Source organism: Aethalodelphis obliquidens, unplaced genomic scaffold (assembly GCF_003676395.1).
Source record: "Aethalodelphis obliquidens isolate GAN/ISIS:26980383/991018 unplaced genomic scaffold, ASM367639v1 scaffold25, whole genome shotgun sequence".
NCBI classification, from domain to species: domain Eukaryota; kingdom Metazoa; phylum Chordata; class Mammalia; order Artiodactyla; family Delphinidae; genus Aethalodelphis; species Aethalodelphis obliquidens.
The window spans coordinates 15,461,385-15,470,793 of NW_020837969.1; positions in this window are offsets into that span (position 1 = coordinate 15,461,385).

Here is a 9,409-nt window from a genome sequence, read left to right on the forward strand (position 1 = left end):
ATAGTCTAGAAGCAGCACAATGAAGATATGGATATTTGATGAATGAGGAGGGGGCACTGAGCATCAGTGGAGAAAATGTGTACTAGTCCACAAAAAACTCTCTGTCCATCTGTCTATGTATGTACCTATCTCTGGGTGTATGAACTTTGTATACACTAATAATTTAAATGTGAAAGGAAAACTTAAAAACTTGGAAGAAAATATAAAATAATTCCATTATGGCCTTCAGGCAGGAAAAGATTTCTTAAATAATATATACATAGTACAAAGCATAAAATAAAAGTTTGATAAATTTGACTCTATTAAAGTTATGAACTTCTTTTCATCAAAAGATATAATGAAGAAAAAAATGCAGTTCACATACTGAGAAGATTTTTTTGTCGTACATAAAATTGAAAAAGGAGTACTATTGAAAATAAATGAAATATTATTATAAATCAGTAAACCAATAAAAATAGGCAAAATGTGAAAAAAATTTCACAGAGGAAATAACAAAAAAGTGGACAAAAGATACACACTAGTGTTTCACAGAAGAAATATAAACATTCAATAAATATATAACAGTATACTTAGTATGTTAGTTGTATGTTTTAATATATAAAAAATGTTCAAATTTATAATAACCAGTGAAAAGCATGTTGATATTCAATGAAATACCATGATATGCTCAATACATTGATAAATATTCAAAGTATGACAATAGCAAATTTTGACAAGATATAGGACAATGGGGACACTATGAAACTATAGAGTTTAAATTTGTACAATTTGGTTTATCTTATGAGTTGAATATGAGCACATTCAATCCTAGCATATGCACTAGAGAAATGTTTGCCCATTTGTACAAGGAATCATGTGTAAGTAGCATTGTTAATAATAGTAAAAACAAAAACAAAAACCTGCAAGCGACCCAAACATTCGTTGGTGAAAAAATGGATAATGAAATTGTCCAATGTCCATGAATTGGACGTTACATTGCAGTGAAAATGAGTAAATTCAAACTACATACGTTAGAAGGGTTGAATCCTAGAAAGCTAATACATAAATAAAAGAAGCAAGTCATAAAAAAAATTATGCTGTGTGATTCTATAATATAAAATTCAATAAATATGTTAATGGAAGTATAAAGAAAAGCAGGGGGCAGGGGGATAGAATGGACAGAAGGAGACAGGTGCCTCAAAGTTATGGGTGATGTTTTATTAAGTTGGTTGATTGGGTCAGAAGTGTTTGTTTCTCTGTTTTGTTTCATAAAATCTGTATATATAGTAATCTGTATCTGTGACAAATATTCTTTTCTGTGTCACAAATATTTCATAAAAAACCAAAATATAATCTCCTACTCGCTCTAGTCTTGCTGTCCCGTAATTTCACCTTCTTGCCTTTTAAACATAATGTGTGGATATTGTTCCTTCATAGTATGTATAGAGCTGCCTGAAAATGGTAATTTTTTTTAACAAGGAAGCTAACTAAATAAAATGCTGTTGCATTCAAACACTGGAGAATATGCACCTATTATAAAGAATGATAAATATCTATATATACTGATATAGAAAATTCTCTAGTGTCCATTGTAATGTGAGAAATATGCAAAGCAGAGGTATAATCCACTCCCATTTGTATGGAAAAATATGTTTATCATGCAAAGGATATTTCAGAAACTGTTACAGTGCTTGTCTCCAAGTCGTGGGAGTAGGTGGCTAGGAAACAGAAAATAGATGGAAATCAACTTTCCACTATATGCAATTTGGATTTTTTGAATTATGTACCGTGTGTAGATGTAATATCTACTAAAAAGGAAATAAAGACTTCTATTTTTAGCTTTGGGATAAAAAAAGCAAAGAAGAAGAAGCAGAGACATTGAGGCAAGAATGTGAAGTAGTTAGGGAAGGGTGGGGTTGAGAAGTCAGGGAGTAGACCTTCATTATCTGAAATGATCTGTGACTAAAGAATAAACTAGTCCTGTATGGACGCTAAGCTGAAAGTAAAGACTGATAACTGAGCCAAATAATTCAGAGGTTATTCAAAATTTTCTCTGTTTAGAGGTGAAATGTGTGAGATATTACTTGTTATCTATGAATCTCATTTTCACCTAATGCCTACATTGATGAAGACTCTTGTGACTTTCTAGAATAGCGTACAGTTTACAGTGGTCTGAAACCCGGGCTGTGCACCAGATTCTCCCATGAGGTATTAAAAATACAGAACTGTGTGGTCCCTCCCTGGAATTAAGAATCAGAATTTCCAATGCTGAGGTCCAAGAAACTACTGGATTGCAGTTTTTAAAGGAGGAGTAGGCAGGGAGAGAAGACTGGCTTGGAACCAGGAAAATTCAGTGAAGGAAGTGAGACACCTTTTCTAAAACTGGATCCTTTTTTCCCCATCTTTCAGCGAGGTACAATGAGCAGTCTCAGAAAAGCTCTATGTGCTTCTTGCCAGAACATTATTCGGGAAAAAAATGAATAAAAGCTACCATTTATTGAACACATATTTTATTCCACCTCTGTGCTAGGTGTTTTAGATCTGTTTACTTTAATCCTCACAACAATTCAAGGAGGAAGCTACATCTGTTTCATAGATAAGCATCTAAAGTGAGAAAAGTAAGATAACTGCCCAAAACCAGGAGAGCAGTAGATCCACATCTTAATTACTCTGCTCCTCTGCCTTTAAGTCTCAGAACACTGTGGGCTCAAAATAAATCTAAGGCTCTGGGAGGCTGCTGGGGGTGAATTTGGAGGGTCAGGGCTACGTAGCCAGGAAACTTTCTGGCTGTGCACCTCCTCCTTGGGGACGCTCTCTGCCAAAGGCTGAAGTCTTGAATTTCATTTCATAAGTGTACTAGACTCCAGATCTGTGTTTACTTCTGCAGAATACCTCTGTTTTTGTATCCATGGCTTTACCTTACAGTGATCTGCTAGCTGAGAGATGAGGAAATTTATTTTGTAGAGAAGCAAGTGATCATAGGTTAAGAGGTCTGAGTTACCACCCCGCCGCCCAGCCCCTGCATTCACACCTAGGAAAATTCTAGGATTAGTCAGTTTGAAAAATTGGGGCTACATATACTCACTATCTCTAAAATCCCTGTTCTTCTTGGTAACCTCTCAAGATGTCAGCGCTTCTGGTCCTCAATCCGCCTCTGTTTTCTTATCCCGATAAGCTCTGCTCATCTCTCCTATCACAGCTTTTCTACTGTTTCCAAAAATTGTCTTTATGACCTCAGACCATTCATTCCTTGGTCCTTAGATCTTTGGAAATTTTCACAGAATATTTTTTCTACCTCTTTATTTTAACTAAACCTTGGCTTTCCACTGAGTACAGCATTTTGCCTACAATACTTCAGATAGAGGTAGCTCATTCTCCTACAAACTAAAAACTTCAGAATGGCCACTCCCATACAATTGTTCCAACACCTTTGTATGAAATGTGCTTTTTGAGGCTCACGACCTCCAGGTAGACATTCTCTAACTCAACTTGTTGCTGTCATCACTGTGCTTCTTGTCATCCTCTATTATTCATTGGAGATTTAAAAACCAGGGTCACTTTTTTCTCCTCCTTGAATCCTGCTGCGTCATCCAAAATGACTTCAGTGTTCATGTGGGTGACACATTCATCACCCTAATTGCTAAGTTCCCTAACCTCCTTATCATGAGAGACCATGATTTTCCTTTCATTTTAGCCGTTATTTCCCACTGGGCTTTGTCATAAAGAATTTTTATATCACAAAATCTTATATTTAAACAATCCTCTTCATGATATATCACTTCAAAGATTTGTTTTATATCTCTCACTCCATCATCCCAAATCCCAGCATCCCCAAATCCCAATTTAGATGTTTGCCTTTTCCACATGTTCAAATGAGAGAATCAGAGCTACTGTAAATAATTCCACAACTTTAGAGATTGGAGCCACTCTAAATTCATGGTATCCAATAATCAGGAGTTTCTGCTTGTTTTTGTCAGGAGTTTCTCCTTGTTTTTGTCAATCACCTTTACCTTATTCTCTTCATGAGATATTTCAGACATTTTCCACTTTCCTCAAACCCTGACTCCCAGTTCCTGCCCCATTTCACTTCTGTAGCAAACCGTGCAGAAACGGAGGATTTCCCATAATGTTCTAACTGTCTGTATCCAGGTCCAGCCTCTCCTTCTTCTCTGAAGTAGTGTATAAGGCTATATTTTCAATCTAATTCTATTTTTCTAATCTATATTCTGGATCCCATCTCCTTCCACTAACTTAGGAACCATGGTCCTATTACCCTTCCCTGTTACATTTTCAGCCTTTATAATCTACTTCTCATTAGCAATTTAACATGTGTTTCTTTTCCAACTTTAACTAAAACTAAACCAAACCAAAAACAAAACTTCTCTTCTTTGATTTTTGTACCTCCTTAATGTGCTATCTAATCTATTTCAAAATGAACATTGTCACCATTGCACAATTAAAACTGCTTTCCCCAAGAACAAAAACATACATGTTCCTGAGTGCAACCCCCAAAACTTTGCTTTTACTTTATTATTGACATAGAAGCAACATAAAAATGTTATTTATTTTTAACATATTTACTGGAGTATAATTGCTTTACAGTGGTGTGTTAGTTTTTGCTTTATAACAAAATGAATCAGCTATACATATACATATATCCCCATATGTCCTCCCTCTTGCGTCTCCCTCCCACCCTCCCAAACCCACCCCTCTAGGTGGTCACAAAGCACCGAGTTGATCTCCTTGTGCTATGTGGCTGCTTCCCACTAGCTATCTAGTTTACATTTGGTAGTATATATAAGTCCATGCCACTGTCTTACTTCATCCCAGCTTACCCTTCCCCCTCCCCGTGTCCTCTAGTCCATTCTCTGTGTCTGTGTCTTTATTCCTGTCCTGCCCCTAGGTTCATGAGAAACTTTTTTTTTTAAAATTTTTTTAGATTCCATTTATGTGTGTTAGCATACGGTATTTGTTTTTCTCTTTCTGACTTACTTCACTCTGTATGACAGACTCTAGGTCCATCCACCTCACTACAAATAACTCAATTTCGTTTCTTTTTATGGCTGAGTAATATTCCATTGTATATATGTGCCACATCTTCTTTATCCATTCATCAGTCGATGGACACATAGGTTGCTTCCATGTCCTGGCTGTCGTAAATAGAGCTGCAATGAACATTGTGGTACATGACTCTTTTTGAATTATGGTTTTCTCAGGGTATATGCCCAGTAGTGGGATTGCTGGGTCTTATGGTAGTTCTATTTGTAGTTTTTTAAGGAACCTCCATACTGTTCTCCATAGTGGCTGTGTCAATTTACATTCCCACCAACAGTGCAGGAGGGTTCCCTTTTCTCCACACCCTTTCCAGCATTTATTGTTTGTAGATTTCTTGATGATGGCCATTCTGACTGGTGTGAGGTGATACCTCATTGTAGTTTTGATTTGCATTTCTCTAATGATTAGTGATGCTGAGCATTCTTTCATGTGTTTGTTGGCCATCTGTATATCTTCTTTGGAGAAATGTCTATTTAGGTCTTCTGCCCATTTTTGGATTGGTTTGTTTGTTTTTTTGATATTGAGCTGCATGACTTGCTTGTATGTTTTGGAGATTAATCCTTTGTCAGTTGCTTCATTTGCAAATATTTTCTCCCATTCTGAGGGTTGTCTTTTCGTCTTGTTTATGGTTTCCTTTGCTGTGCAAAAGCTTTTGAGTTTCATTAGGTCCCATTTGTTTTTTGTTTTGTTTTTTTTCCATTACTCTAGGAGGTAAGTCAAAAAGGATCTTGCTGTGATTTATGTCATAGAGTGTTCTACCTATGTTTTCCTCTAAGAGTTTCATAGTGTCTGGCCTTACATTTAGGTCTTTAATCCATCTTGAGTTTATTTTTGTGTATGGTGTTAGGGAGTGTTCTAATTTCATTCTTTTACATGTGGCTGTCCAGTTTTCCCAGCACCACTTATTGAAGAGGTTGTCCTTTCTCCCTTGTATGTTCCTGCGTCCTTTATCAAAGATAAGGTGACAATATATGCGTGGGTTTATCTCTGGGCTTTCTATCCTGTTCCATTGATCTATCTTTCTGTTTCTGTGCCAGTACCATACTGTCTTGATTACTGTAGCTTTGTAGTATAGTCTGAAGTCCAGGAGCCTGATTCCTCAAGCTCCTTTTTTTTCTTTCCCAAGATTGCTTTGGCTATTCAGGGTCTTTTGTGTTTCCATACAAATTGTGAAATTTTTTGTTCTAGTTCTGTGAATAATGACATTGGTAGTTTGATAGGGATTGCATTGATTCTGTAGATTGCTTTGGGTAGTATAGTCATTTTCACAATGTTGATTCTTCCAATCCAAGAACATGGTATATCTCTCCATCTGTTGGTATCGTCTTTAATTTCTTTCATAAGTGTCTTATAGTTTTGTGCATACTGGTCATTTGTCTCCTTAGGTAGGTTTATTCCTAGGTTTATTATTCTTTTTGTTGCAATGGTAAATGGGAGTGTTTCTTTAATTTCTCTTTCAGATTTTACATCATTAGTGTATAGGAATGCAAGAGATTTCTGTGCATCAATTTTGTATACTGCTACTTTACCAAATTCATTGATTAGCTCTAGTAGTTTTCTGGTAGCATCTTTAGGATTCTCTATGTAGAGTATCATGTCATCTGCAAACAGTGACAGCTTTACTTCTTCTTTTCCGATTTGGATTCCTTTTATTTCTTTTTCTTCTCTGATTGCTGTGGCTAAAACTTCCAAAACTATGTTGAATAATAGTGGTGAGAGTGGACATCCTTGTCTTGTTCCTGATCTTAGAGGAGATGGTTTCAGTTTTTCACCGTTGAGAACAATGTTGGCTGTATGTTTGTCATATGGCCTTTATTACATTGTGATAAGTTTCCTCTATGCCTACTTTCTGGAGGGTTTTTATCATAAATCAGTGTTGAATTTTGTCAAAAGCTTTTTCTGCATCTATTGACATGATGATATCGTTTTCCTCCTTCAATTTTTTAATATGGTTTATCACATTTATTGATTTGCATATATTGAAGAACCCTTGCATTCTTGGGATAAACCCCAGTTGATCATGGTGTATGATCCTTTTAATGTGCTGTTGGATTCTGTTTGCTAGTATTTTGTTGAGGAGTTTTGCATCTATGTTCCTCAGTGATATTGGCCTGTAGTTTTCTTTTTTTGTGACATCTTTGCCTGGTTTTGGTATCAGGGTGATGGTGACCTCGTAGAATGAGTTTGGAGTATTCCTCCCTAGGCTATATTTTAGAATAGTTTGAGAAGGATAGGTGTTAGCTCTTCTCTAAGTGTTTGATAGAATTCACCTGTGAAGCCATCTGGTCCTGGGCATTTGTTTGTTGGAAGATTTTTATTCGCAGTCTCAATTTCAGTGCTTGTGATTGGTCTGTGTATATTTTCTGTTTCTTCCTGGTTCAGTCTTGGAAGGTTGTGCTTTTCTATGAATTTGTCCATTTCTTCCAGGTTGTCCTTTTTATTGTCATATAGTTGATTATAGTAATCTCTTGTGATCCTTTATATTTCTTCAGTGTCAATTGCTACTTCTCCTTTTTCATTTCTAATTCTATTGATTTGAGTCTTCTCCCTTTTTTTTTGATGGGTCTGGCTAATGGTTTATCAATTTTATCTTCTCAAAGAACCAGCATTTATTTTTATTGATCTTTACTATCGTTTTCTTCATTTCTTTTTCATTTATTTCTGATCTGATCTTTATGATTTCTTTCCTTCTGCTAACTTTGGGGTTTTTTTGTTCTTCTTTCTCTAATTGCTTTAGGTGTGAGGTTTTGTTGTTTATTTGAGATGTTTCTTGTTTCTTGAGGTAGGACTGTATTGCTATTAACTTCCCTCTTAGAACTGCTTTTGCTGCATCCCATAGGTTTTAGGTCGTCGTGTTTTCATTGTCATTTGTTTCTAGGTATTTTTTGATTTCCTCTTTGATTTCTTCAGTGATTTCTTGGTTATTAAGTAGTGTGTTGTTTAGCCTCCACGTGTTTGTATTTTTTTACAGATATTTTCCTGTTACTGATTCTAGTCTCATAGCGTTGTCGTTGGAAAAGATACTTGATATGATTTCAGTTTTCTTAAATTTACCGAGGCTTGATTTGTGACCCAAGATATGATCTATCTTGGAGAATGTTCCCAGAGCACTTGAGAAGAAAGTGTATTCTGTTGTTTTTGGATGGAATGTCCTATAAATATCAATTAAGTGTATCTTGTTTAATGTATCATTTAAAGCTTGTGTTTCCTTATTTATTTTCATTTTGGATGATTTGTCCATTGTTGAAATTGGGGTGTTAAAGTCCCCTACTATGATTGTGTTACTATTGATTTCCCCTTCTTTGGCTGTTAGCATTTGCCTTATGTATTATGGTGCTCCTATGTTGGGTGCATAAATATTTACAATTGTCATATCTTCTTGGATAGATCTCTTGATCATTATGTAGTGTCATTCTTTGTCTCTTGTAACAGTCTGTATTTTAACGTCTATTTTGTCTGATATGAGAATTGCTACTCCAGCTTTCTTTTGATTTCCATTTGCATGGAATATCTTTTTCCATCCTCTCACTTTCAGTCTGTATGTGTCCCTAGGTCTGAAGCGGGTCTCTTGTAGACTGCTTTTACTTTAAAAGCTGATATTTTTTTCCAATTCCTGGAGCACACTTGGTGTCTTTTTTCCACACTCCCAGGTCATTCTTTCCAATCTTCGTTCTAGGAGTCTTCCTCTGACTCTTCTGTAAAAGCTATTCTAGGTTTTTGTTTTAGTTACTCATCTTTCCCATTTACTGATTTAATGCTATGATATCATGTTCATGACTCCCAAGTTTATTATCTCCAACTTAGCCCTCTGTCTTGAAATACAAACGTATGTACATCTAACAGTCCACTGGACTTCCCTTACAGGATCCTCCAACTAAATGTTTCAAAACGTAAACTTTTAGTCTTTACTGTTACCCCCTTTAAACTTCTTTTTCCTTTTCTATTTCCAGTATTAACAAATGACATCACCAGCAATCAAGTTTCCAAAGCCAGGAATCGTTTCTCTCTTGCATTATATTCAGTTCATTCCCAAGTTTGGGAAGTTCAGTCTCTGAAGTTGCTCTTTAAATAATTCACTTCCTGTTTATCTGCATGGCCACTTCTCTGATCTAGCCACAGTCATTTCTCAACTGGAACATTACACGTTTCGTAATTGGTATTCTGTTTTCTAACCTCAACAATTCATTCTTTAGATTTTTCAAAAATTAAATTTTATAGATGAATTTCTTTACTAATACTTTTCCATTGCTCCCCAAATAGGTCACATATCCTTTATGCTCTATCAACCCTAATCTTTAGAGTAGACCTTATTTCCTTATTGCAGGCAGACACACACACACACACACACACACACACACACACACACACACACACA